The sequence below is a fragment of the Monopterus albus genome, unplaced genomic scaffold (assembly GCF_001952655.1).
Source record: "Monopterus albus unplaced genomic scaffold, M_albus_1.0 scaffold105.1, whole genome shotgun sequence".
Classification (NCBI taxonomy): domain Eukaryota; kingdom Metazoa; phylum Chordata; class Actinopteri; order Synbranchiformes; family Synbranchidae; genus Monopterus; species Monopterus albus.
The window spans coordinates 1,574,087-1,600,796 of record NW_018127985.1 but is presented as its reverse complement, the minus strand read 5'-3'; the positions used below and the strand labels follow the sequence as shown (position 1 = coordinate 1,600,796).

Sequence of the window (26,710 nt, the reverse complement as noted above, 5' to 3'; positions counted from 1 at the left end):
TAGTGTGGTAAAACTAATTTAAAAATTAGAAATATAATACTGACATGCATTAACATTTAGAACTGTGCGCTTACAGTAAGCAGAGAATCTACAAGTCATCAGTGAAAGACCCCTTTAAAGTTAATGCAGTGGAGGTACCCGTCCTTGTTGCATTGGAGCCTATAGAAGTCACATCTATTATAAATTACTTGATATAGAAGCATCATGTCACAAAAGCTGGGAGATAACAGAGGTTGCAGTTAACCTGTGAATCAAGTATTCAATTTCACTTCTTACACTTCTGAAGAATTACACCAGTGAAATTAAACTACTCACTTTAATTTTGATCATGATTAATTATGTACCTGAGGTTTCCTGGAGGAACACAGGTGGATTATTAAGGTGAAAACAAACTAACCAGCAAGTACTAGTACTAGTCAGTAGAAGCAGTTAAACCGGTATGTGGGCCGAAGTGGCACATCAGGGCTGGTTATCAAACTATCCTGAAACTGTCATCGGACTACTAAACTCTATGTGAAAGGCAGTGATGAATGCGCTATGTTGCAACAGGACTGATGCAGAACTGCAGTGGCTGAAAATACCGCGTGAATAGTTTTGATGAGGGTGCGCTGTCTGACGACGAACAGGGAAACTATAGACTAGCGAGTCGCGCGGTGCGTCAGGACGCACAAGATAACCGCAGATGGCCTGTTCAGACTATACTAATTCAAATATGCGATGTCAACTCGCAGAGCTTTTTTTGAGAGCGCAGGAGTCAAAGACAGTCTACAGTCTGAAAAGAGAGACGTCCTGTGAACAGATAGACATCAGACATCCAGGAGTCTGATCTTCCTTACACAGACGTTTTGCGACGGTGGCACATTTGCTCACCTTGTTCACATCTAACCAGCGTCAGACGGACCACAAGATTACAACTTCGGCTTTTGTTAATATTTCACCACAGTTTCACATTTCCGTCGCCGCTTGATGTTGTAGAAACTCGCTTGTTATCACTGTGTTTAAGAAGGACAATGGTGTCGTCGATGTTATTTATTTTGATGCCCACACGGGCGCATTTTCGTGAGAATCAACTCTTTCCGTGAGGATTTTTCCGCACTGTCTTTTTCATAATTTTAATCGGCTGGATTTTCCCTCTCTCTCTCGTTTTTGTCGGTTTGTCTTTTAGATTGCAGGCTATTAATTTTTAATTCTCATGCATCTGCACGACGACGGGACCAGAGAGGAGAAAACGAGTGATAACCAGAGGGGCAGAGAAGGAGAAGGCGCAAAGCGAGGAGGGAAGCAAGAATGAATGAGACACACTGAGCAATCAAGGAGAAGGAGATTGGAAGAATCAAGGTAGGGGCGAAGCACCGTTTCCATGTTATATGCTCTTAACACATGTTTCAGTGGGAAAAAACGGCATGTAATGTGCACCACCCAGGCTTCCAATGAGGTGTTCAGGCCGGTAAGCCGATTTATTTATTGACATTTTAGGCTTTGACAGATATGGAGTTCATGTTTACTGTGCGTCAGCAGCAGTGGCTTCATATTAAAATGCGTGCTAGATGCTCTAAATTAGTTGAATCTGATAGTAGGACTCCTGTTTGTGGGCCTATGCGTTGCACCGTGGCCTGTACACTAATAGATTTGGGCTATTTTAATTAGTATGTACAGTCTGGGTGCAGGGTATGTGACAGTTTGTTGCCCTATAAAGTGGTGGAGGATTTTCAATTCAGCAAGTGTAGGCAAGTAACACGGGAAAACTGAGACAGATTATGATGTTGATCGCCAGCATTGAGTGAGTGATGAACAAATTCTTCCTTGGAAGAATTGCTTAGTGTCATCCTTGCCAAAAAAGTATGTAATGGAAATAATCCTGAGCCGTTGGCTATATGGGCGGTTTTGGCACACATCACTCTAACAGTACTTTCTTTTTATAATTTTCTCTCCCTCCAAGAGTGAAAAGAAACCAGCTCTTTGACTATTAGAAGAATAAATGCATCAGAGTCAAGTGTACAGCTTCAAAGTGACCCACTCTGTCCAATCCCTCATGTCCCAGACTGCACCATGAATCCTCTACCCTCTTCAAATCATTACCAAATGGTTAGCTTCTCTCAGAGGGATCTGGGGAAGCCTCAGGAGTCCTAGTGGACTGTTCCTAGGTGTTCCCAACAAAACGAGATATAGTTTAATTTGCCTTTAAATGTAGCTTATATGAAATCCCAGTGAGAGAATGCATATGAACTCCCACTGTGAATAAAGGTGTCTCTTTACTACAGCATAAAATCACAGCAGAAAAGCTCTCTCCATATATCCAAATTTAATCAGATGTTTAGTTTCACAGCATGCAAACGGAGGCGCTGTTATATTACTCCAATGCTGAGCTAATTCCCAATTTAATAATAAAATATCTAATAAAAAGGCCTGAACTGCCTACACTGTAGTTATTGTTAAAGAAATTAGACCTTTTGTCTTTGTGTGTTATTTTGATAAAATTGAACCTGAGGATGAAGCAAGACCCTGGAAACAGTTATTTTCTGCTAGTAAGCCTTTTCCCCATTTTACCGGGGTGCACTGTGTTTGTCCTGCCAATTCTTGGGAAAAAATTGGCATATCTGCTATTCTGAAGGGGCTGAATGAAATTCAAATTCTTCAGGTGGTAAAACAGCAATATTGCAACTGTCTGATTGCGTTATCTGGGCATTCAAGAAGCCAGACTTGGAACTGGTTTACTGCCAAACACTCTCCCCGGGAAGACAGAAGGATTTATTTCCCCCTTGTCTGTGTGTCACATCACCATCAGAAAAATTATTCTCAGCTTTCAACGAGTGAATAATAGTCATACATTAGTATGGCATTAATGATCATCAGACTTTTAATAAGTCACTAATCATAATTAGATTTATTTCAGTGTGACTTCAGCGTTTTGGGAGGCGCTGCAATGCTGTGGCCAGGATTTGACAAGCATATTATTTTTTTTGAAGGTACTAGTTGTGATGGAAATAGACTACTGTAAAATGAAGTTGCCTTTGGACAGAATAATAAAATTATTCAGATTGAATAAATGCATTTACTTTAAAAATAATGTGTCCTGGGTGCATGCGTGCTCACAATAAGATAGGCTCACACTTTTAAGCAGTGAACATAATGCGTATATATGTATGTATGTATGTATGAACTCAGTCATAAATGAGAATAAGAGTGCTTGTGATTACTGTCATGTTTCCTGTGTATTGTTGTTACTCTCTCCTTTGTATTGTATGCATGTACCCCCTGCAGCTACATATTTAAAAAGGCTGACTGAATGAATATGTTCATAACAAATTAACTGAAATTAGAGCACTGATATGAATTTCAGAAAGTGACCTGAGATGTTTTACATCCACAGCTAAAAGCTGGTTTAGCAGATAATGTGAGAATAACATTCACCAGATTTTTAAAGAGGCTGAAAGCCTTTGGTGTCATGTTAACATTTAATAGTGTTTTCACTTTTCCAGGCTTTTGTAGCAAGGTACACATTTTGAAAGCTACATGCCAGTAAAGGATTGTTAAGCTTTGTAAGGAGATTTGTTTTTAACCTAAGGATGCTAACTCCTTCCCACGTTGAATCGTGTGAAATGAAAATGAATGTGGCTTTTAGTAGCAGCCCACCATTCTACAGTTGCAGTGGGCTTTGGAGTGACAAATAACATCATTGGAAAGAAAACCAGACTGTATAGTACAGCAGCAAGATTTCACCAAATCCACGATTATGTTTTTATTTTGACATTAAGATCGTCTTCAGTTCGTTATTTTGTTCCTCCTCTCAACAGCCTATTAAAGTATCGTTACTATTGTTAGTTTATATGTTTTAACGTATAAAATTTTCTTTTAAAAACATAAACACAAAACTATTATAGATAGCAATGAGGAGTTTGCTGTTCTATCTAATGTTAAAGCAGCCTGGTACAGTGGCACTGCAGTATATTCTGATGATAAACATAATCTCATTGTTGCCTTTTGATGATGAAAGGCTCCTAGATACAGTATGATATCTGATTAGAACTACAAGCCTTGCTAGCTAGTCTGCAGATCCCCTGTTCAGGGGCCCATTGAACATGGGAATTTATTTTGAATTTGATTTATCGTAATGCTAAAGATTATTTGCAATTTTAATTCATGGAAAACATGCAAAGTTGAATTGTAACTGGGTGCTAACTTTTGACCTTTTTTCTTTTCAAAATGTCATCTTGACATAGCACTCAAAATCACATTGATAAGTGAACTACTAGTTGTGACCTTTAGCACAACAATTTTGGAATAGCATTTGCCACCCCATCATTACATATTTACTGACATTTGCAAGAAAAAGGAATAAGCATTGATAGATGTTATTATAAAAATAGGTGGAAGATTTAAAATATTTGTTGTAGCTTCACTGCAGTGGGCGGAGGTTTTCAATGATGGATGTAGCAGGCCTGAGATGCATTTGTTATGTTTGATGTGTCTTATGTGGTGGTGCAGTGTACCTATGTACCCCTTGTGCATAAACAAAGGGTAATCTTTTACGCTCTTTTTTGGGGATGTTGAAATGCTGTATCGCTGTAGGACAGTTTTTCACTGGATCGACCTAGAACCTGTTCATTGTGTAGTGCCAGGGAGTCCTTACTTCTTCCCTTCACAGGTACTGTAGCACTGTTGAACTGGCAGTGGCAGCTCTGTGGCTGTCACCAGTCTGATAAGGCTTACCCTGACATGAAAGTCATTATTGTGGTTTGGTGTTTTACCGCTGCTGACAAAACACACTGGAAATGATTTTCAGCAGCTGTTGTTGGACTAATTGCAATCAAAAATACCCTATTATGCTTTTTAAGGTTATTCGTAGTGTGTGGGCTGTTTTCCCCTCAAATCCTAGATTACATTTTGGGAACATAAACATGCAATAATGGATCAGGAAGAGAAGGAAAAAGAGAAGAAAAGAGGGTAGAAGAGGCCGAAGAGCAGAGCATACAGTAGCAAAGGGGGAGAGGTGCATAATGGGTAACAAGCAGACATTCTTTGCTGTAGTGGTGAGGTGTAAAAGTGATGGGCAGTATGCGCCCATTTTGAAGCCCGTGGCCTTTGTGCTGTGGATATCCCTGCGAATGTAGCCTGTAACCACAGGGTCCCAGTCTCTGCTACATTTGGAGAAAGGCTGGAGGTGTGGGCTTTGAGAAGCCAATCTTGCAGGAGCCCTACCACACACTAATTCAGTTCAAATGCTGCCAGCTTTGAGCACGTGTAGGCGCCGGCATGGCGAAAATGAACAGGAGCAACAAGAGCACATGAACAGAAAAAATCAATGAGGACTCTTTTTCATAAATGGAATGGGTGTTAAATTAGCTGGATGGCCCATGTAGCAACACAATGGATTGAGTGCCTGGTGTATTTGGGTTGTGTCTATCGACTGAGACACGACTTGGTGTACAGCAGAGAAAAGACTCAGTGATGCTCAATCAATGTGACCAATCAGCCTCACCAGCAAATCATTTGGTTTTACACAGATTTGTCAGGGGGTAGGGGACTCTGAATTGGTGTTTAAAAGTGTGTCAGTGTAATTTCAACAACCAAATTGTAACCACAGTTTGTAATAGTCGGCTTTGATTGCCCCTTTGAGCCTGCCTGATTTTCCTATTCATGTTGTTAAAAGCAACTTCAAATACCAGCGATCAGCTCACTTTGTGTTTGTCAGTTTTCATTTCTTGACATGTATTTAATGGGCTGTCAAGGCTTTGTGCCATGACACAATTTTGAAGGCACTTGAGAATAATGATCACAAATCAGTATAATCTTGCCCTGCTGGTTGTCTGGCATTTCAGTTATGGCAACTCGCACCAAAGGTCTATGATGGCAGTAGTGCTCTTAACACTGAAATCGATTCTGATCCCTCTGCACCTATGGTGAACCACACATACTGTACTGTGCAGTAGTAGAGAGATACATGCTGATATATGACAACAGACATACAGCAGAAGAAGCAAACACATGTTCAAAGGCACCAGCAAACAATAACAACTTCATTTCCACTGGATCTTTTGACAAAAACTGAGGGCTAAATTAGAAAAAAAACACAGAAGAGTGGAAGGGAGAAACGTTAAATAAACAGCTCACACACAAAGAGAGAGCTGGAGAGAGGGTCCATCAGATCATCTCAGTTAAACCCGTGTCCTCAGGTAATTGGGAGTAGCTTTCCACCTCCAATCTGTCCATCTGAAAAAGGAGGAGGACACAGATGAAAGGAAACAGGGATCAATTGACCTAATAGCTTGCCCAATCAATCCTTATGTTTTTCTGATAGGTTGACTGAGTTTGCGGACAAGAGCGGTGGTTAAGCCCCTCTAATTGGCGAGTCCAGAACAGGCAGAGCGGGAGGCTGAGTGGTAATGAAAGAAGAAGTCATCACTCCCCCTCATACCTGGTGCTCTCACTCTGTCACTGTCAATACTGACACCTTTGTCCTCATTACCTTCATCTTAGTGCCATGTACAGACCCTTCATCTGTTGCTGCAGGGCTCCAATGTTCCTTCATTACACCTCGGTTTATACAATCTCTTCTCTCTTTCTGCTACTGACCCCTCACACTGAATGACTAATATGGGAGTTACTCAGTATCATCTTAGTTATCAACACATTTGATCAGGCAACAGAATTAGGAGGGACGTGTATATAAACAGGAGCTCTGTCTGTGTGTGTTTATGTCTGGCTGTCTCTGCCTTATAAACAGTGATGTTCACCTGAGACTCACCTGAGTCATTCCACGGAGGATGACTCTGGTGTGCTCATATTTATGTCAGCGGCACTCCCATTGGAGTATGCAGTGCTGGACCGGTGTGAGTTTGTCTTTGTGCGTCTCCGTGTTTGTGTGTGTGTGTGTGTGTTTGTGCTGTGAGAGGCAACACCAAGAAACAACACGGGACAAAAAGAAGCTGTTTGTTTGACTGTCTGCCAAGATGGGAGTTGGAGGGAAGCAGGTAGAGAAAGAGAGAGGGGAGCGAAGGGGCGAGGGATGCTTCTAGAGAGAGGTGTGAAAGGGTGCGTATATTCATAAACAGCTACAAAAACACCTAGAGCATTATACATACACTAGGCAGATGCCAGATGAGACAGAAAGGGAGGAGGTGCACAAGATGGAAAAAGTCCACAAACACCTAGAGCAAAGAAGTTCAGGAGAGAGTGAGAAAGGGAACGAGCGAGAGAGCGAGACCATGGATTAATTAATGATTATAATTATGCTGGGACTATGCATGTCTCACCTGAGACTGCCCTGTGCTGCTCTTCTGCACTCCTCCTGCCCTCTGCTCCTCTGCTAATATGGACACAAACCACAAGGAAATACTACCCACATTTGCAGTATCATAGATTCACCTCTCTGCCACTGGGCACAAAAGTGAATGAGCACAACATATTAACATTTTGCTGTTGCTGTTTTTAAATCAACCCACTGCTACATCTGTCTCATAATGTTAGTATCTATGTTCACTTGGTAAATGTGCTGCAGAGTACCATACCTAGCTGGAGGTACAAATGGGCTTGTGACCCAACAAACACTGGTTCAGATTTGGTTGGAGAAATCAAATTAAGAGTAGTGCTCTCATGAACTGGCATTTAGAGTGTTAGGACAAAACCGGTCCTTGCATGTTCTTTTATGAAGAATGGTCAAAGACAAATCTGTCTTTTGAGATATTTATTACAATCAATATTTAAGGCAAAATATTCTGGAAAAGCAATACAGAGCTCTGGATTCCGTCTCTTTCTGAAGCCCTATCACAGAGAAGTCAGTGCAAGCTGCTGATGATCTTGTCACCAGGCAGTTTTCCATCTGTAAAATTCTAAGAACACATCCTGACCTTTGAATGCCCTAAGCTCAGACAGTTTCAGAGAAGGCCCTCACTTCACTCACTTCCCGTCTACACCTGTCACTATGAGCGTTGCTAAGCCCTGGTTCCTGTTGTGGTTTCCTGTAGATTGCTTGCAGCCTTACACTGTCTAAGACAAATGAAATGGTTAACACAAAAGTAGATTATAAGGCATATGATACTAAAATAATCCTGTAAATATATTTGCTAATGCAGATTACAATATTGATCCTAGAATTTCATATGTTGATAAATGTTGATAATCTAAAGTCAAGCCAATCAGACCTTACACCCATACACTATTCTTGTGTAGACAGTTTAGTCATCTCATTCTGCCTGCGCACACTTCCTGTTGTTGTGAGTCTCACTCTGCACCCTCGCACAAGGATTTCATGAGCACAGGTCAAGTCTTTCCAAAGGTCAAACAGATTAAACAATTATTTGAACAGTTTTGCAAATCCATAACATAGCACTATATCATTTTATCAAGAATTTCCTTCAAGAGCAATTTCACAGTTTTCTACTTAAACCTACATTGATCAGTTTTGGAACAAGATGTCTCCATATTAAGTGACATGGTAAGTATGTTAGGAAATATTATAATTATTATAAGTAGTCACTCTTCTTTAGCTCTGTTTTCTTCACCAACTCCCGAGGGAAATATCTCTCTTTAGCTGGTATATGCTCCACAACATTCATTAGCTACTTATGGTACTTTTCCTATGTGTTCTTTGACAGGTAGCATACAGTGAGTTTATCAGAGTTTTTCACTCGAGCAGGTGCATGCTGTGGCCGTGCACGAGCTTGATTTGAGCAGGGAGACCGAACCGAACTGTAAAGTTGAATAAAATGCTGTATAGAGCTGAGTGGAACTAATAATTCTCTGTGGTTTCATCACTATAAGTGACACTTGTAGTCATGTAATTCACTGATAATGAAACCATTTACTGGAGGAGCTTTTTAAGAGTACATCCTTTATTGAGGAAATATTGTTCCTATTCCTAAGAGTCTTATGGATACTTGCAGCTGTTCCTACAGTACCCAGCATTCACTGCAAATGAGTAGCTCTTTTATCACAGGTTATGTAATGTAGGTATTTTTGTCCAAATGTCCCAGAATAGAACTATCAGACACCTTGTCTATGGAGCTACAGTATGTGACCACCAAGGCAGCAGAATGATTTACTGATTTGTTAGATTATGGGGATACCTTGAATCTCTGGTGGAGCTGGGACTACTGAGTACTGTATAAGGTAAATAACATGGTTCAAGCCAAACCACAGCCACACTCTGCTGAGACAGACAGAGCTCTGGAGACAGGCAGCACAGGGAATTTTCATATTTTGTCATGTTTTCCAGATGAGCTGCACAACAGCAACTAGTACTCAGGTGTAGATTTAACAGTATCACTGTGGAGTAGGGTGCTCCTAAAAATGGTCAGAGCAGCTTGGTAAACCTTCTGTGGTTATTTTAATTTGTTTTTATATTGTTTGTTTAAAAAAATGATAGCGCAGGGCAATTTTTAGCAGTTAAACACCTCACTACTTTCATTTTAAATAAAGGCCAAATATTTTATTTATAACATTAAACAGTGGGCTCATGAACAGCTACACGATGGCAGGTGAAATATATATTTCTAATAAAATACACGGCTTGTCTGTCAGGATTCATTCATTCATTAATGACTACAGTCACATAACCTGTATTCCCGTCCGGCAGTGCTATTAGAGTATGAACATGAACCATACATCTGACCACAAAAACACTTGCCAGACCACAACTTAACCTCTGGTCACCTCACAACTCCAGGATAACACAAAAAAGCACACACACATCTGCTCTGCAGCCATAGACATGAGGCATTTGGAGAGTAAAATGAGAAAAGATTTAACTGAGTCTTTGATCTTTATAGAATTATCACATGCCTTCTTGGCACCCTGGTTATTGTTTTATGGATTAATCATTTTCATTTCACAAATTGTGGATTCCACATAGCAAATCTGTGTGTTTGACATATATATGCAGCTGGTCCAAGATAAGTTTAATGTGTTCTTGTCCTCCAATTGGCTCTAGACGTCGATGCAACTTGATTTATTTGAAAGATTGGTTTTATTGATTTACTGAACTAATGTGGTGCCAGTTTAATCAGTGTGCTATGGAACTATGCAGAATTTGACATCTCTGTGAACTCTATTGAATTGAGTGTACAATATTGATCTGGTTATCCATAGTATTTATTCAGCTATTTGTCTAGCTGATTAATTCAGTGTGTATGAAATAAAGTGTGTATGTGTTTATGAGACTGTGTGAGTATTTATGCTTGTGTGTCTCCACTGCACTTCTCTGTATATTTGTGTAATTGGTAAATGCATCTGTTATGGTCTGAATGTTTCACCTATTTGTTGGAATAGCATTGTGCACATACAAACTGTATGTTACAAAATGATAAATCACACAGAGGCTCAGCATTAATTCACATGTGAGCATAGACACACACACACACACACACACACACACACACACACACCGCACACAGCAGTAGCGCATATGCATGTATGAGCTGAGCATCGTGCTTGGATGCGTACAGTGTGAGAGGTGCCACTGTGCAACGGTAGCATGTGCTGTAATTGCAGACCAAACATTGTAGAACCAGAGCCGTGTTTAACACCGACGTAGTGATTGAGCAGTATCTGTCAAAGAGGACTAGAGGAGGGAGAGTAGTTCTCTAATTAGAGCTAACTCAGGATGGATATGGATGCTTTCTGACAGCTGTCTCATCTGATTCAGCTGCCTGTGGAAAAAGAACATTTGTTTGGATGTTTGTTTGGGCTCATTATGAATAAAATCAGAAGCATCACACATCTCTTTCCTCCTAATCCATGTGTAATGGAGGCCCCCTATGTTAATATTACACAGAAGAAAATCTCAGCTGTCAGTTGGTTGCCCACATTCAAAGAGCCAGTTCTATTCAAAAAACACTGCAGTGCTTGTTGTAATCCTGCAAGGCTACTTGAATACACAAGTGTAAAAACAACAGATTGGCTTAGAGATCATCAACAAAGAAAATGATTAATTTCTGAGGCTTGGCATGTAAGTCTACAATAGCATCCTAACACTTTATGCTATTGTATGAACTACAAAAGATCCTGACATCTAATATAGATGCAAGGGGGAGAATCCAGTGAGAGCAGTAGTAGCTTGTTACTTGAAGGTAACATCAGCTATGTAATAACATACAGTAGAAATTAAAATTCATCATGCATGTGTTTATTTAATCATACAACTGGACCACAGTGCAGGTCATAATTTTCATACAAGTTCAAACAAATGCATACAGCAGCAGTATTCTACTGGCATTTCTGCTGTGCATTACATTAGTATGTAGTTAATAAGATGAATGACAATAAACATATGTAGGAATGGTCTTACAGGCAGAGAGGGTGGGGGCTGCTTCATTTTGTAAGAAATGTCTCTGGATGTAATTCATTATGTTTTGTATTGTCTGTGGCTTTTAAGATGAACTATGTAGCTTGTAAGAAAGTATTCTGTTTATTGGATGTCTTAGTCTGAAATTCAAGAGCACACCCAAACCAAACACCCCTTCCTCTTCCAGTCATATTTTAACTACCTAAGAGAGACACACTTCCACTTTTCGTATATAGGTTAGAGCCACGTTGAGTTACTCATTGTTCACTCATTTGTTTTGTTTCTCCATTGGACGACGAGCTGCTTTCTTCTCCATCGAGGGACCCACTCAACTTCAATATACATGAAGGTAATGCTACTGACCCTGCTCCACCACCCGTGGCATTCCAACAGGTTGCAAAGTGTCCTGTGTCCAGTGGACTGCAGCAGCCTTCATCACTTCCTTGGCTCTTTTCCAATTGCTGTTCTCATTGTTCGTGGCAACAGGATTCATCCCGGCCCCATTGTTCTCCTTCACTAAGGGACCAATGCTCACACTCTCCTTTGCAAGGCTCTTCATCGGCTACCTGGTCCAGGCATGCCCACTCATGTCCACTGAGCAGGGAGTCGAGATGCTCCACCACTCTTCCCGCTCCTCTGCTTCCATCCACCATCACTGTCCACCGAACCGCAGGTTCAACTCTGGCCATCAATTTACGTTGCTCTGACACAAGTAGACTGCTCCGGTAATTCTGCTTTCTCCGGAAACAATAGCCATTTGTCCTGTACGTTCACACACTTCCACCATCGGGGCTCTGAACCTAATCTCCAACTAGACTGTCATGAGTCTTCAGAGAGAGCTAAAGGTGCTTCATATTACATTCCGCAGGTCTTTTAACAAAGCTACTCAGCTCCATTTGAAATCACAATTTGTGGGGTCACCAGTGAGAGAGTAAAGTCATCCTTGTCCATTCCAGCAACATGGAAGCCACTGACATTATCAACAAATTCAAAACAACTCTTGGGCACCGGGCTGCCTGCTTCATCTTACGTTTTCACTGGTACTGAGATGCAACATGTCCCTCCATATCTCCGTTTATACAGTATTGCACCAGTTCACCATTCATGTTGTGTACAGTCCTGGTTTCTCTAATGAGATCGCCAACTCTCCAGAGATTCAGAACATTAGCTCCATACACACAGAGCAACTCCCAATGCTTACTCCATTTTCATCTTCAGTGCTGCTGATATAAACCCAGACCCATCTCATCTCATCCATCTAACACAGGATGCTATTCTCAACATCGCCCCAGAATCCACCTTTTCTACTAGCCAGCATGGAATGCCCTCTGTCCTTTCTACTGTTGCCTTGACATCAAGTCTGCGAAGCCACAGTCATTAGCAGCTTCATTACCTCCGCATTCCACTACCTCTTAACTGCAATGTTCTTCTACTGCAATGTTCTTTCTCACCTTCGATGTAGCAAATTCACAACACAATTAGCTCGTTTTGATCCATAGAAGCACTCAAGCATTGCCGATTTCCAGATAATTTACAACTCAGTTGTCGCTCTCATTCTTATAGGAAGTAACCAGCCAACTAGGCAACCAGGAGTCTATCCTCATTCAAGATGAACCCAGTCCATACAAACTGCTCATTCATCATCTACAACTCCACCTACATCACAATGTGTCCCCAGACAAGTTGCTATCAGGTTCTGGTTCCTCCAACTCTTCAGAATTATATTATCTCCCTCTGGTACCTCACCCAATCTTTACTGCGGCCACTCATTCCAAATCAGAGTAGCCACAGCAGCCTATAGCAAAGGTGATCCGGATCACTACATCAAGACCATGGGTTGTTGGTCTTCCCAGGCCTTCTGATTATACAGCAGATCTACTCCGCAGGACATGGAACACATTCAGTCAGCTCTCATCTTCTAGAGGGTTTTGGGGGTCTGCCAGTGCCTAAGACTGGCATGGATCTCAGAAGCCTTCCCCCAAACCACAATAAAGTCTACACATAAGCAAACAGTAACCTTCAGCATGCAGCACTGTCACAGAATGTCTTTCATACTACAGTACTACTCTACACTCAGAGAGGTTACATGCAGGGCAGTAACTTAGGTATAACCAGATTAGGGCAGTACTGAAATTACTGCAGCTGTCATGTTTACAGGATTACTATTAGAGTTAAATTAAAGCCATAATTGAAGAAACAATAACTGAAATTGTCCGACACCAAAATCAATCTTTTGCTGTATTAATTTTGCTGGCATACGCCTCCATTCTGATTGCTTTTGATGCTTTATTCTGTGCAAAGCAGTGTTTCTGCACAAACATCAGTAGCTGTGGAAAACAAAACAAAAAAAAAAAAACACATTTTTTTGGGCGACAGCAAGTTGGCTTTCATGTTACAACTCTGCAAGTGACAGAGCCTGTGTTACAGGGCTCTGTAAATTCATCATCACAACAAAACATAGACACAAAGTCCTTTGCTTGTGGTGCTAAAAAATATTTTGCTCAGCTGCTTCGCATCACACAAATCATGTAAACATCAGCTACTGGGCAAATCGAGTCACTGCAAACCATAATCATAGAATTGCCTTGAGGTGGTTATTCACAGTGAACAGGTTTTAGTGTGTTTCTCCCAGATCTACTACATTTGGTCTCTGTCAAGCTGCTAGACTAGAGCATTTAACTTCCTGTTTTCATAAAGCTGGTTGTTTTTTTCACTGTACTAACAGTCTGAAAGTATCTACAGTATCCTCGTTTTTGTACTCTTACTGTTACCCATTTAACATTTTGTTCTGCCCTCACAGACTCTATTTGTTGACTAGATTATTATGATGTTTCAACCCACATACATACCTGTTTGCTCAGCCATCATTTGCCCTTTACAGACCTAAATGTCTATGTGCTCACCGATTCTACTAATATGTGCCTGTTCACACTCTCTTGCCCCTGCACACCTGTGTGGACTCCCCTTCCTCTGTGAGTGTAGTAATGTTTGCCCTACACTCACCTTCTCTCCTGCTCATGTGCCCTCCTCGCTCGCTTTCCGATGCTGGAAGATATGGATGGAAATACAAATAACCCATGATGAACCCAGATATTGAGCTGTTTTAAAGCTAGAGGGTTTAGACAATATGCCTTCCTTTCTCCAACGTGCTGGAGAGGGAGAGGCCATGGTTTCTCACTACATCGGGGTTATATGGGATTTATGACCCTCGTCGCTAGCAGCTATCTCTTCCTCCACTGGCACTTCCCCTACTGGCTAGAATTAACAGGCAAGGAAAACAAACAAATTACAAGGAAACAAACACAACAACTAATAAGCATGTAGTGACATAGAGAGAATGTTTTCAGCAGCACACAAACACAGAGAGAAGAAAGACAGGGCAGGTTATAATCTTCTCTCCCTCTCCAGTCTTCTTTTTCGGCATTTCCCTCTAATTTCCTTCTGCCCCGCTGTCGCCTCCACCCTCTGTGCCTTGCCGGTGGGGCTCTTCGTGGAGATCATCTCTGAGCATGGGCAGTGTGAGACAGATGGGCGGATGATGGATCTGACATGATAGACAGCGGGGTGATGGATGACTGGCTGGCTGATAGGGGATTAATGCAGTGCTGAGGCCACTGCAGCACAGCGGATGGCTTAGTGATAGACAGATAAAACTGACGAGCAGATAAACAAGAAATCCACGCCCTCTTGATGGACAGAAAATCAAAGTGAGGGAAAAGAGCCACAGAGGGAGAGGTGAACCTGTTTATATTGCCATCGTAGGGTGTAGAGCTTTCATGTATGTAAGTGGGCACAAAATAAGATGAGGTAGCGGGCTGAGAAGAGCTAAGGAGTAGCATAATGTTGGGCTTGGTTCTGGATATATTGAACAAGAGTGGGAGTTTTGGTGATATGGCATGGCGGGTGACAACAAGGGCTGATGATATGCTAATTCGAGTGATAGCCAACACTTTGACTGCAGAGGAGAGATTGGGCAAAGCAGCAAATTGTGGGATGTGCTAGGATGATTGGGCAACAGAGCACGCTGGTTGGGGATTGAAGATAGGAGTGTTTGTTATTTCTGTTGGTATTTTAATACACTTCCCTCAGTGAAACAGATTAACCTTAACCTGCGTAATGTATGATAATAAAGCTTTTGGGTCTCTGGCGAGTTGGAAAGGTCTGTCATGATGAAAGGAAGGAGAAAACAGGGTGAGGGTAGTATAGGACAAGCCCAGAGAGAGTTCCTCTGAAAATAGGGAGCAAGCTGCCTATCCCTGCATTATTATTGAGTGCTAAGCTTTGTCTCTGTTCACCATTTCAGGGGACCCCAGGGGTTCTGGCATTGATCCGGTGTGCTCAGAATGCACTCCGGTGTCACCTATTTAAACACAGTGAGCTGCTAGCCAACAAAGACAAGTCTTTATTTATCAAGCCTCTGATTTTGGCTGCATGGATGACAACCTGATTAACACTTAAAGGAGCTCTTAAATTCTTTCCTGGAATTGATGGAGGCAATCTATACACAGAGAGGGAGATAACAGTCTTAGCCTGACAGAGTTATAGAGGATGAGCAGAGAGGTGAGGGGAGGGACTGTGTCATCCAGGGGGTTAATGAATGGGAGGGACAGACTGGATGTGAAATGTGTGACAGAGACAGTGAGAAGGGAGGAGAAACATAAAGTGTATGACTGGGAACAATGGGTGAGATCAAGAGCAAGCATGTGACTGAAAAGTGGAGGCAGAGAGCAGGAGACCAGATGAGAGCACAAGTGGTTTGGACAGTGAATGAATGTCAAATGAGTGGGTGAAAATACTGTGAACGAGTGGAATAAATGAACAAACTGCTAAACAAACAAGCGAGTGATGACTGTGTCTTCATGTGTGTCCAAGCAGATCACTGGGGCTTGGGTCCATGTGTACACGTGAGGGCACATGAATGAGTAAGGCATGATGGAAGAGACTAAGTGAGCAAGTAATGGGGGTTAGTGATGGGTGTGTTGACAGAAAGTGTCAGCTTTAACCACACTGACCCACAAATACATCCTGCATGCACAAGTGGCTAAATGTGAGTGCCAGCTTGGATGTGAACTGACTGTAAAATTGAATGTGAATTTCAAGTTGGATGTGAAATGAATGCAAATGGGGAAAAGTAGGTGGATGGTGTTTGCGCATCCACCTTTATGTGTCACTTTCCTGTGGTTTCTACATCATTTTAGATGAGCCCATGGAGATGAGCATCTCTCTAGTCTCTTTGTCACATAAATGTTGCTACAGCACCTCATTTTGTCTTCTGTGTAGTTGTAGCAAGAGGGATTGCTCTGTGGTGTTTTTTTTTAAGGCGGGTCTCCCATCCTTGTGTCACATCATTACCAGGGTACCAAAATTAAGGTATGTATTAGTTCAGATTAAACTCTAATAAATGATAATCCAAAGCTTCTTTGCACACTGTAACTGGAAACTATTTTGTCTCATGTAATAAATGAGTGTATTTACTCACAAAGGGAGACACTAAGTGATGCCAGTGCTTGATTAGAGAGGAACTGTTACTAGAGAGCAGCAAGATACTGTAATTTATTCTTGCTCCCTTTCCCTTGGGATGCCAATGGTCGATTCACTTTCAACGTCAAGAAGTGTGTGTATATGCTGATGTTTATATGTGTGTGTGACACTGATTGTCCAACACTTAAATCTTTTCCACTCTCACCCCATCTCTGACAGTAATGGCAGCAGCAAAACAATCAGTCATACGGTCTATGAAATGTCTATAGAATCAACATGGCATAAATACTCACACATTGTGTGCTGTCCCCCCTTCCTTCTACTTCCTTCTTCCTTCTTTTTCTGCTTGCCTGTCTCTCTCACCTTCTTTTATGGCATGCCTCTGTCTCCTGCCTGCTCCACCACCCTTGGCTGTAGCATCCCTTTCTGACCCTGTCTTAGTCTCCTTCAGGGCCTGTCTCCTGGTGATCAAGCTCCATTATTGATGCTGTATCGTGTTTCACCATCAGTTACTGCAATGGAACAATTGAGACAGATTTTCTTGACTGTCACAATAGCAGGGAGACTCAGCAGAGGTTGGAAATGGGATTAGCCCTAAATGGAATTTAATTTTCACTGTTGTTGTCTCCAAAGCCTGTCTACCACGCAGACACCATGACGCGCTTTGGCTGTACTTTTGCCATTGTGCCTTGTGTGCACGTCTGAGAGATTACTCCTGTGTTGCACAGTGGCAACCGTAGCATTTGTAATGTGATGCACATACTGTATGTAACAGTTTGTTCAACTGTGCTGCAGCTTTGTTCAGTTTTATTTGAGAAGGTCTTACACTGACATCTTACAGTCAAAACATTTGAGATGTCAGTGCCTCACGTCATAATACAAAAGGAGATAGAGATTGTTTTTTGCTGTTGATTGATGACAAATACACAGTATTAGCAAACAGATAAAAACTTTTACCTCATTTTTGTGAGTAAAAAAATCTAATGCTCCATGAGTCAGTCAAGTTACATTTACAGGTTCTGCTTAGGTGGAAGGAACATATGGTAACCAAGCATTGTTAGGGGAAATTGCATGATCTGACTGTCACACAAATTACATTATTGTTGTCTTTCTTGCGTGCACATTGCTCACACTTCAGGCAAATCTGCACATGTGGTAGTTTAGGACCCCAGTGGTGTTCACACACAAAGCTGGGTACATGTCTAACATATTACATGTTTAAAATATTAGAAAATGAATTGAAAAGTGAATCAACGTTTACGGGTTGACATCCAAAGACCCGTTGTGCTACAGATAAAACAAATGTGGTTGTGCATGTCTTTGTCAGGAATCTGGGGTGGGAGCTGGTTTGGATAAGGCTGCACTACTTTGAATCTGTCTCAAATGTATACAACAATAGATCTATACTGTATATATGATGTGTTTGTCCTTGGGTATTGACGGGGGCAAATGTGTGTGTACTGTATGTCAGTGACAGTTTTGTTAATGGCAAGCGTTGTTTCTGATGAATTCTGTTTGGTGTTTTTCTGACTTCCCTGGTCTTTTTTCCTCATGCTTAACACAAACATGATCAATACTTAATTAATGTCTAAGTAAAGAGGCTAAACATGTCACACTGGCCTTGGCACAGGCTGTCCTGCCCCAATGCTGACAGCTTCCAACCCAGCTGGGCTGAGTGAATTCAAGAGAGGAGACAAAGAGAAAGAAAGCGCAATAGAGCATGTGGACAAGAAATAAGTGCTCATTTATAATGAACACACTGAAATGCATTCAACTTAAAGAATCTACCTTTTACTGCTGTATTAATTTTACTAACTATTAGCTGAGAGATAATTATGTCTTGCTACATTGGTGACACCTCTTGTCAAGGAACTCTTGTGTGGTGAATGATGTGTGGCTTGAGTGCTGGGGTGTATTTAAAGTCAGGTATAAAGAGCAGTGATTATAGAATCGCTAGACAGGTCACAGGTGTGGGTGTTGGCTCAAAGGAGGGTGTGGGTGAGTGTTAGAGTTAGTGTGTGTGTGTGTGTTTGCATGCAAGTGACAAGGAGTGAAGTTCAAGAGGCAGAACGGTGATTTGTGAGTATTGCATCCCTGTAATCTGCTCAGATCAGATCAACCAGAGCCAAAAATGCAATACTGAGCCAAATACCGCACTATACCTTTGACTTCTCTTTTTTTACTCTCGCTCTCAGACTCTCTATGCCACCCTCTCGCTGCCTTTTTTCTTTTCACTGCAGTGGGCCCAGCTTTGCTGCAGAGGGAAAAATGGAGTAAAGATGGAGAGAGAGAAAGACAGAGTCAGGAAGATGGATGGTAAGAAATGGAGATAGAACTGAGAAAGACATTTAGAGAACAGAAGAGGAGACGGAAGGTGTACGGGACTGAACAGTAAACGATTACTCCTCTGCTTGTGTGTGCTCATGGTAGGGCCTGATACCAAATCAAACAGTGCTCTTTTTCTCTATTGACACACACAGTCACAAACAGACACACACACTGGCCACAAGCATTTGGGTTTGTTTTTGGCCAGTGCTGGGTGGTGCTTGGCAGAAGAAATTAAGCCTAACAACCATGGCATCTGTCTCAGCAGCAGGAGAGTCCCGCCTCCCCACCCACACATGACCTGCCCTGCTTTAATTCACTGAGCTGCCTGCTGCCAGCCTCAGGATGGGCCACTGCCTCTGCCACTGCCTGCCACCCCCCTCCATCCCGGCCTCTCTGCACTGCCAACCACTCTGTGCCCGCACCCATGTTGCCCCCCTCGAGCAACAACCAGGAGCCTAGTGATATGGCTGTTTCAAATATTCATAGCAGCCACGCTGCAACACAGAACTCTCTGCTCCCCTCCATTTTAAGAGGCAGTTCTCATGCTGTAGCTGCTGCTGGCCTGGCGTCTGTGTTTCGAGTCAGCAACTCTGTGGTCTGTGTGTTCGTTCTGTAAGTATTAAGCAGAGCTTCAGTCTCCAGTCTGGCCTTTCAACTGATTGTGTATGGAGCTAAATATATACACTCATCTTTTCTCTTCATTCACTTCCAACCATCCTCTACACCCCGGGCTGAACACAACTGCCAGCTTGCTAAAGGGGTCATGCTGCTTTACACTACACTGAAATCCAACTGGAGCAAGGGAAGAGGAAACTAACACACATGTAAAAGAGACAGTGATTATATAGTTAGACAGACACAGGCACACCACAGGCACACTTACTGGGCCAGTGCATAATACATGCAAAAACTATTAAGCAAAAAAATGCATCTGGACTTCCTGCACACACAAACACATCCACAGAGTGATGTGAGAGGCAGCTTCCAGGGAGAGAGGTTCTACTATGTGTCTCCTAGGAAGCCACAGGCTGGATAAACATCCATGTGGAGCAGCAGCAGATGCCTCCGTCTCCCTCTAATGCCCGCTCCTCCCTCCCTCTGCACTCTCATCCCTTCACATCCTACCACCTACTCATTCCTTAAATCTCACATCTCTCACTCTTGCTTTTTCCTTTCTGCCTCCTTTAAGGATGACTGCCCCCTGCTTGCTCTACCCTTCCCTCAGCACCTCCCTTTCCTCTACTCACTCCCTATGTTGTCTCAATTCTATTTTTCTCTTCATCTCTGTCTCTTTTTCTTTGTTCTCCTTCTCTTCTCATCACGCAGGCCACCTGCTAGCCCTGGAACCTGCTGCTTATCCTCTGTGTTCATTCGTATCTCCAGATTATTTCTCTGGGGGCATCCTGTGTGTGCTCTCCATTGTACTGTGTTATCTAGCTCATCAAGTGGGTTGGAGTGGATCAGGAAGGGTGGGTGCTGAGGCCTGATGCTGCTGCTTGTGGCAAACCGGTGGCCCACAGGGCAAGCACTGACATCAATAAGTACAAATGCATGGGAAGATGGTAATGTTTTGTAGCAATCATTTTTAAACAGGCTTGCTTCAACAGCAAGCCCTTACTTGTTAAGATGTGCCATCAATATCATAAAGTTGTGAAGCTAAACACTGAGCCCACCAACGGCTGCTGAGCTACAAGATGGATGGGGTGGCTGCTGGAACTAACGTGGGAGCTGAGTCTTCAGGCATGAGCTTGACTATCTGGTTTAGCAGTTCTAGAGTTTTCTTTTATGTGATTATTTTAACTACATTTAGACACCCTCAAATTGGCACTGATCATTATTGGCTGACTGGCTTTTAACGGCTGACCCACTGTTTAATGTTCCTGTCAGGGAGAGGTTATCATGTTATCCTGTTTCTCCTGTCTCCTGTCCTCACATCTGCTAAATGGCAAGCCATCGTCCTAAGAAAGAGGGGGAGAGAACATGAAAAAGGGAGCAGGGCAGCACAGAGCCCTTATTAAAGCTGTCCTCTAAGGCTACCCTCTGACCGATTCCCCCTGTAAATCTCCCCTTTAATTGGAGAGGGCAGAAGAAGAGAGGTGCCACCTCAATCACAAATGTATTTTTCATGTCTAAGGAAGGACTGGAGAGAGAGTTGAAGACGGGCAAAGAGGCATACAGACAAAAGGTCCTTAGAATATGTAGGTGGAGACTAACAAAAGTCAGATATAAACACAAGGGTCTGAGAAATGAGATGACATATTTACATTTGCCTGGGAAGTGGGAGGTGAGCAGATGAAAAGGTAGCACAGTAATGGAGAGAGACGGTCAGAGAGGTGCACCAAGGGTGATGCAAGGAGAGAAGAAGGACAATGGGCAAGGAAGAGAGGGTAATGGAGGGAGACAGAAATGGCTGGCAGTGAAAGGAAAGGAAGGTGTGTGTGAGAGAGAGAGAAAGAGAGAGAGAGACCTAGAGAGAGGTAAAAGTAAGAGTTGCAGCCTGAGTGTCCTTCCTTAATGGGGTTGCCATGACAACAGTGTATAAGAGAGTCAGGCTCCAGCGGAGTGTGTGGTATGTGGATGTGTGTGTGAATTTGTGTGCGCGTGCTCTACATCTCAAGTGATTGATTTTATGTGAGACAATATACAGTATGATACCTTAACTCGAGTGCACCTTGGGCATTTTTTTGTAAAAAATGTGGGTGGGAATATATTTCCTCTCACTGGTGCTTGGTAGTATGTCCTTGTATGAATGACAGTGGGAGGGAGGGGGAAGGAAAGAAGCAGCTTCTCTGGCTGTTTCATTGCCCTTCTTGGCAGAGCCAAGTGAGTGTGCAGTAGCTCATGTGTACTGGTCATGTCCCTTGGTACCACTGGCAGCCATGCTGAATGAGGTTAGGTAATGTCATGCCGGTCAGATGACGTTGTTTGGAGAGCTCAGCTGTCACAGAGCAGAGGTAGTCCCCCAGGAGTGCCAATCTGTCATCATTACATTAATGACATGCATAGCACTGCTTGCAGTGTCATCTCTTATATGTGCCAGAGCTAACGAGCAGTGCCCTAATTGTAAAATTAATTGAAAAACATTTTGATTAAAGACCACCCTCCTGACTCTAGCCATCCTCCATCTTCATCAGTTCCCCTTTCACTCTACACCACCATCTTTCTATGCCCCTGGTTATGGCTTTTTGAGTTTCCTCCTGGGCCCACCAGCTCTTACATTCACACACTATTCTCACTTTCTGTCTCTGTCTCTGCCTGCATTTGCGTCTCTGACTTTATCCCATTTTGATCTATGCTCCGTTTCTCCTTCAACCTTTTCTAACCCACCAACTGTTCCCTAGCCCATCATTTTCTCCTCTTCTCAACATACTCATTTTCTGCTATCTGTCACTCTTTTCTTTCATTTGGCAAATTACAACTCTTTTATGTGCTTGATCTCCCTCCACATCCCTCCCTCTCTCCCATCCTCTTTGTCTTTCCATCAGGCTCCCCTCTGCGCTGCTGTCTCTCTTGTCTTGTCTCCTCATGTCTCTGATGCTGCCTGTGCGTCTATGTTTGAATGTGGTGGTGGAGTTATATGGGAAAAGGAATCGTCTATGCCCAACTTTGCCTTTTTACTTCACCCCTGCTCCTCCTTAGCCCTGTAGCCTCAAAAACTGGTCAGTCTTTCTCCCTGACCCTGATTCATTCACAGTCTTCTCCTTTCTCTCTCTCCAGAGCCGGAGGGAAAGACCGAGGGACAGAGTGATAGTGTAGTGATGAGTGTGCTTTCTAGCCTCCCTTCTTGTCTTGCCTCCTTCTGGTCTTCTCCCTCTCCCTTTCCTCCCTGTGTGGACTCCAGTTTATCATTGTGCCACCGGCTCCATGACAGTATTTCTGGCTTTTGTGCAATAGTGCATGTGTGTACACAGATGTGTGTGCACCTTTTTTCATGATCTAATTAAATAATTGACACATTAGGTATTGTACGTGCCTCCCTGAATGTGCCTGAGAGCATCCAGCTTGTGTGAGTGCAAAATACAAGGTGTGAGAGAACATGAAAAAGAAAGTATATATAGGCCGTGATAATGGGAGCAGGGCTCATTAATATCACTTGTTGCAATGATGATAAAGACAATGAAGAGACACTGATCATTAGCAAACACTCAATAATGGGCTGTATTGATTAGAGCAACAGTTTTTCACCATACAAATCGACACCATACTCCCGGGGGAGGGACAGGTTCTCAGAGGAGGGTTTTACTGCCTCACCACAGTCTCCCAAGTTCATTTATTCCAGAGAAAACATCGGCATAAACAAACACCACTCAGATGAATGTCTGTTTTGTGCATAATTAGGTAAACATAGCTCTTAGTCAATAGGGGAGAATAGATTCATGAATTATATCTTCCTTAGTGAAAAATAAACTCCAAACATGAGTAATGAACAGCATGGGAGCATCGCCAAGGTCTTCATGTTAGCCTTAACAGGCTATTTAAATTGAATGCAAGAGAAAGGAATAATTAGGAAAGGATACTGTATACAAAATAATATATCTACCGGAAAGACCTGCTTTTCTGGCTCCCTTTCCACTATTCACTCCTTTTGTCTCTTTTTTAAAGAAACCAGACTATCTTGGAGTCTAGCTGGCAGCGAAAGAAAAGACAGCAAAGTGACTGTAACACTAGGTGGAGTGTTGCCATAGAAACGCAGCATCACAGCCCCTAATCAGATAACACATTCAGTGCCATTCCCTTCATCGTGATTCCCACATTTGAAGCTGGTGTTTGGGGGATGTGTTTGACACCAGCAGGGACAGTTTCTGCCTGAATTTAGAGCATAGCTTATTCTCTTGTAATGATGACCTTGGGGAAGGAGCATGAGACAGGTCTGAAGCCTCGCCAGCATGCATGCAAAGCAAGGTGGCATAGATGGCAGCACAAGTGGGCAAAGCACATTGTAGTACTTACATTTTCTAATCTCACTTCCTGCGTATACTGTAGGTATTAAAATCAAACTGTGTCTGTTAGTTACAAATCTCTTTTAAGTGCAACTATAATTTTAGTCCCATTCCTTTATGTACACAATGCCTTTTCTTCTTTTATAGTCTAGTGAAAAGAGGACAAGGCAATGTTGGACAAGAGGTTGAATGTGTTCCTCCCTACATTTGTGTCTGTGTGGGGCTGGCCCAAAGGCACATCACTAAACAGCTGTGTGTTAGTGCCAGTGAGTAGACATTTGGTCCACTCGACCCGTAATGTTGGCACACAGGCTGGGTAACGGTGTCCAAGTCCTCCTCTCAAATCCTTCGTCCATCCGTCGAGCCCCTCTCATTGTCTCTGGGGCAGCAGGCGGCCCCAGCTAAATACTGAGATGCCTGAATGGGCACAGGTGCAGCAGGGGGTCTGTTCCACTGTCAAACATTGCACTTCTGTTTCCTTTGGGCTTATAAGAGAGCTTGTGTAGCTCTATCTTGCTTCTGGAGGGATTGAAAAAGCTGCAGATGCAAGTGTTTGATCAGCCTGCCGACACAACAGGAAACAGGCGAGAGAGTGAGACTAAAGTGTATAAAGAAAAGAAAACCTATTGAAACAATAGAATAGAAAAATTCTGACAAGGATTTTGCAGGACTGGAATACGTGACAACGGTAAGGCTGCTCTTTCAGAAGTGCTGTGCAGCTCTGAGACTCGCCAGAAATAGTTTGGGGGTCTGGTTGTAGGATGGACACTGCAGTGTGCCTGCAGCTGTCCTCGGGGAGCTGTGTGTGGTGCAGATGTATGTGCCAGGGGTATCTTTAGAGAGACACTGCTGCAGGCATCCTTTTGGGAATGCGGAAAGGGGAGGGAAGAGAGGAGTGCTCTGGTTTCATGTCTCAATCAGGGAAGCTTCAGGAGTGCCTCTCAAGGCTCAAGTAGAAGCTAACATCCATTTGTAGTGTATTTAAAAGAGAATGTGTGCACTTAAGGGCTGCTTATTGCTTCACATAGCTGAACAGAGACAGTGAGCATAAGTATAAAGTAGATACATGCGTAAAAGCCCTTTTACACTTAGAGACTGACACACAACACAGCAGACCTATCTCTCTCTCTCTCCCTTTGAATGTCCTTGCTTTCTCATTTGTTTTATTTCTCCCAGGACAGTGGTCAGAAATGTAGAAATGGGGCCTAACCCAAGAAGCAAAGAGGGAGAGTCATTTAAGATAAGTTAAACAACAGCATTTAGATTTTAAAGGGCCATAATATTCAAAAAGGAGTGCTTTAAAACCAATTGACAAGACAGACCAGATCGTAAAGACAGACGAGAGGAGGCAGGTGTCGTTTCAACTTAATTTTATGAATGAGCATCTTTAATTTAATGTCATTGATATTTGTTCTGTGCATGAGCCCATGTTTCCAAGCATGGGCTGTGTGTATGTGTGAATTTGCGTGTCAGTCTTCTGGGTGGCGCAGGTGGGCTCGATCAGAATCCAGAGCAGCACTGAGCCAGTGATTCAGCCTGCAGAGTTTGGTACAGAATCCAATCAGAGCCCTGGTGTTGATGCCACAGCAACAGAGCTCTGGGCTCCATGGGAGCTAGGAGGGGTAAATGCCATGAATCACACTGGACCTCTGCTCTGGTAATGCTGGCTAGCTGGGTCACAGAGCAGACTGTCAGGCCATAGCTATGTGAGCATCAGCAGATTGGAAGATGAGGTGTTAGGGGGCCAACTGTGCTGCTGCTTCTGAAACCTGGCTACTGTAATTTTTGTGTCTGTAAGTGTGGGAGGCACTGTGTTTGTGCCTCTTCACTATTAAGCAGGTATTTTTTGGCCTGCATACAAGCTTATTCATAATGTCGTTGAGCAGCATCATACACATATCTTTGCTTTCAGTGTGTTTACCATAAACAATTTGTGGAGAAAATTGGCACTTCTGTCTTTGTTTCACTTTGCAGATGATAGCAGTGACACTGGAGCCCACGCAGTTAGGGCACTAGGATGATGTACTGTACCATATTTGTTGTAATTGACAGCTCTGTTAATTCCAATGTGAATAAGTATTTCAAGGCTCTCCTCTATGTGAATACCTCATCATTTTAAACAGTCCCACAGGGCACAAGCTTTGTCTCAAGCACCCAGTGAGTCACCCTGACCTAGACCTACTGTGAGTGTTCCCACTTTTCATAGCAATTGCAGTTAGCAGGCCAGTTGAGTGGTGGATGGCTGGGTGACATGGAGAAGGAAATCACAGGAGAATGGCTAAGGTCCTGTGCAGGGTATCAGTGAGGAAGCAGCACAGCTGGCAAGCGAGAGCCTCAGTGAAAGTTGACCTTAAAAAGCTTCACAGCACCGCATATTGCTGTAACACTCAGGTCTGTGAATATTTTATCAGCCCTTAAGCGAACTGTAGAATATAGAAGGTTGTTAGTAGTGGTACAACCATAGTGGTAATGGAGTGTAGTGCTGTGAAATCTCATAATATGTCTCAGGCTATGTAGGAAAAAGGGGTTTACCTTGCTGTGGTAGCAAACAAACTAGCCTACAGTATTCATGCAAATCCCTTCATTGGGATGTACATTATCAGTAGGGGGCGGGATTGAGGGTTGATGAGGGGACTATTGTGACTGTCGTGATTACTAAAACCAGTTGAATCCTCCCTCT

The 26,710-nt window shown here is 42.8% G+C and overlaps 1 protein-coding gene across 5 annotated transcripts in view; it reads left to right on the top strand.

The window, feature by feature from the left end:
• The first annotated feature begins 540 nt into the window (after positions 1-540).
• adgrl1a (adhesion G protein-coupled receptor L1a) overlaps positions 541-26,710 on the top strand; it is a 93,766-nt gene continuing 67,596 nt past the window's right edge. For 3 of the 5 annotated variants that reach the window (XM_020610266.1, XM_020610265.1, XM_020610262.1), the window contains exon 1: positions 542-1,338. The gene's annotated coding sequence lies outside the window, so the exon portion shown is untranslated. Of the gene's footprint in view, positions 1,339-26,710 lie in introns of all 5 variants that reach the window. The other 2 variants (XM_020610263.1, XM_020610264.1) reach the window with 2 other exon arrangements.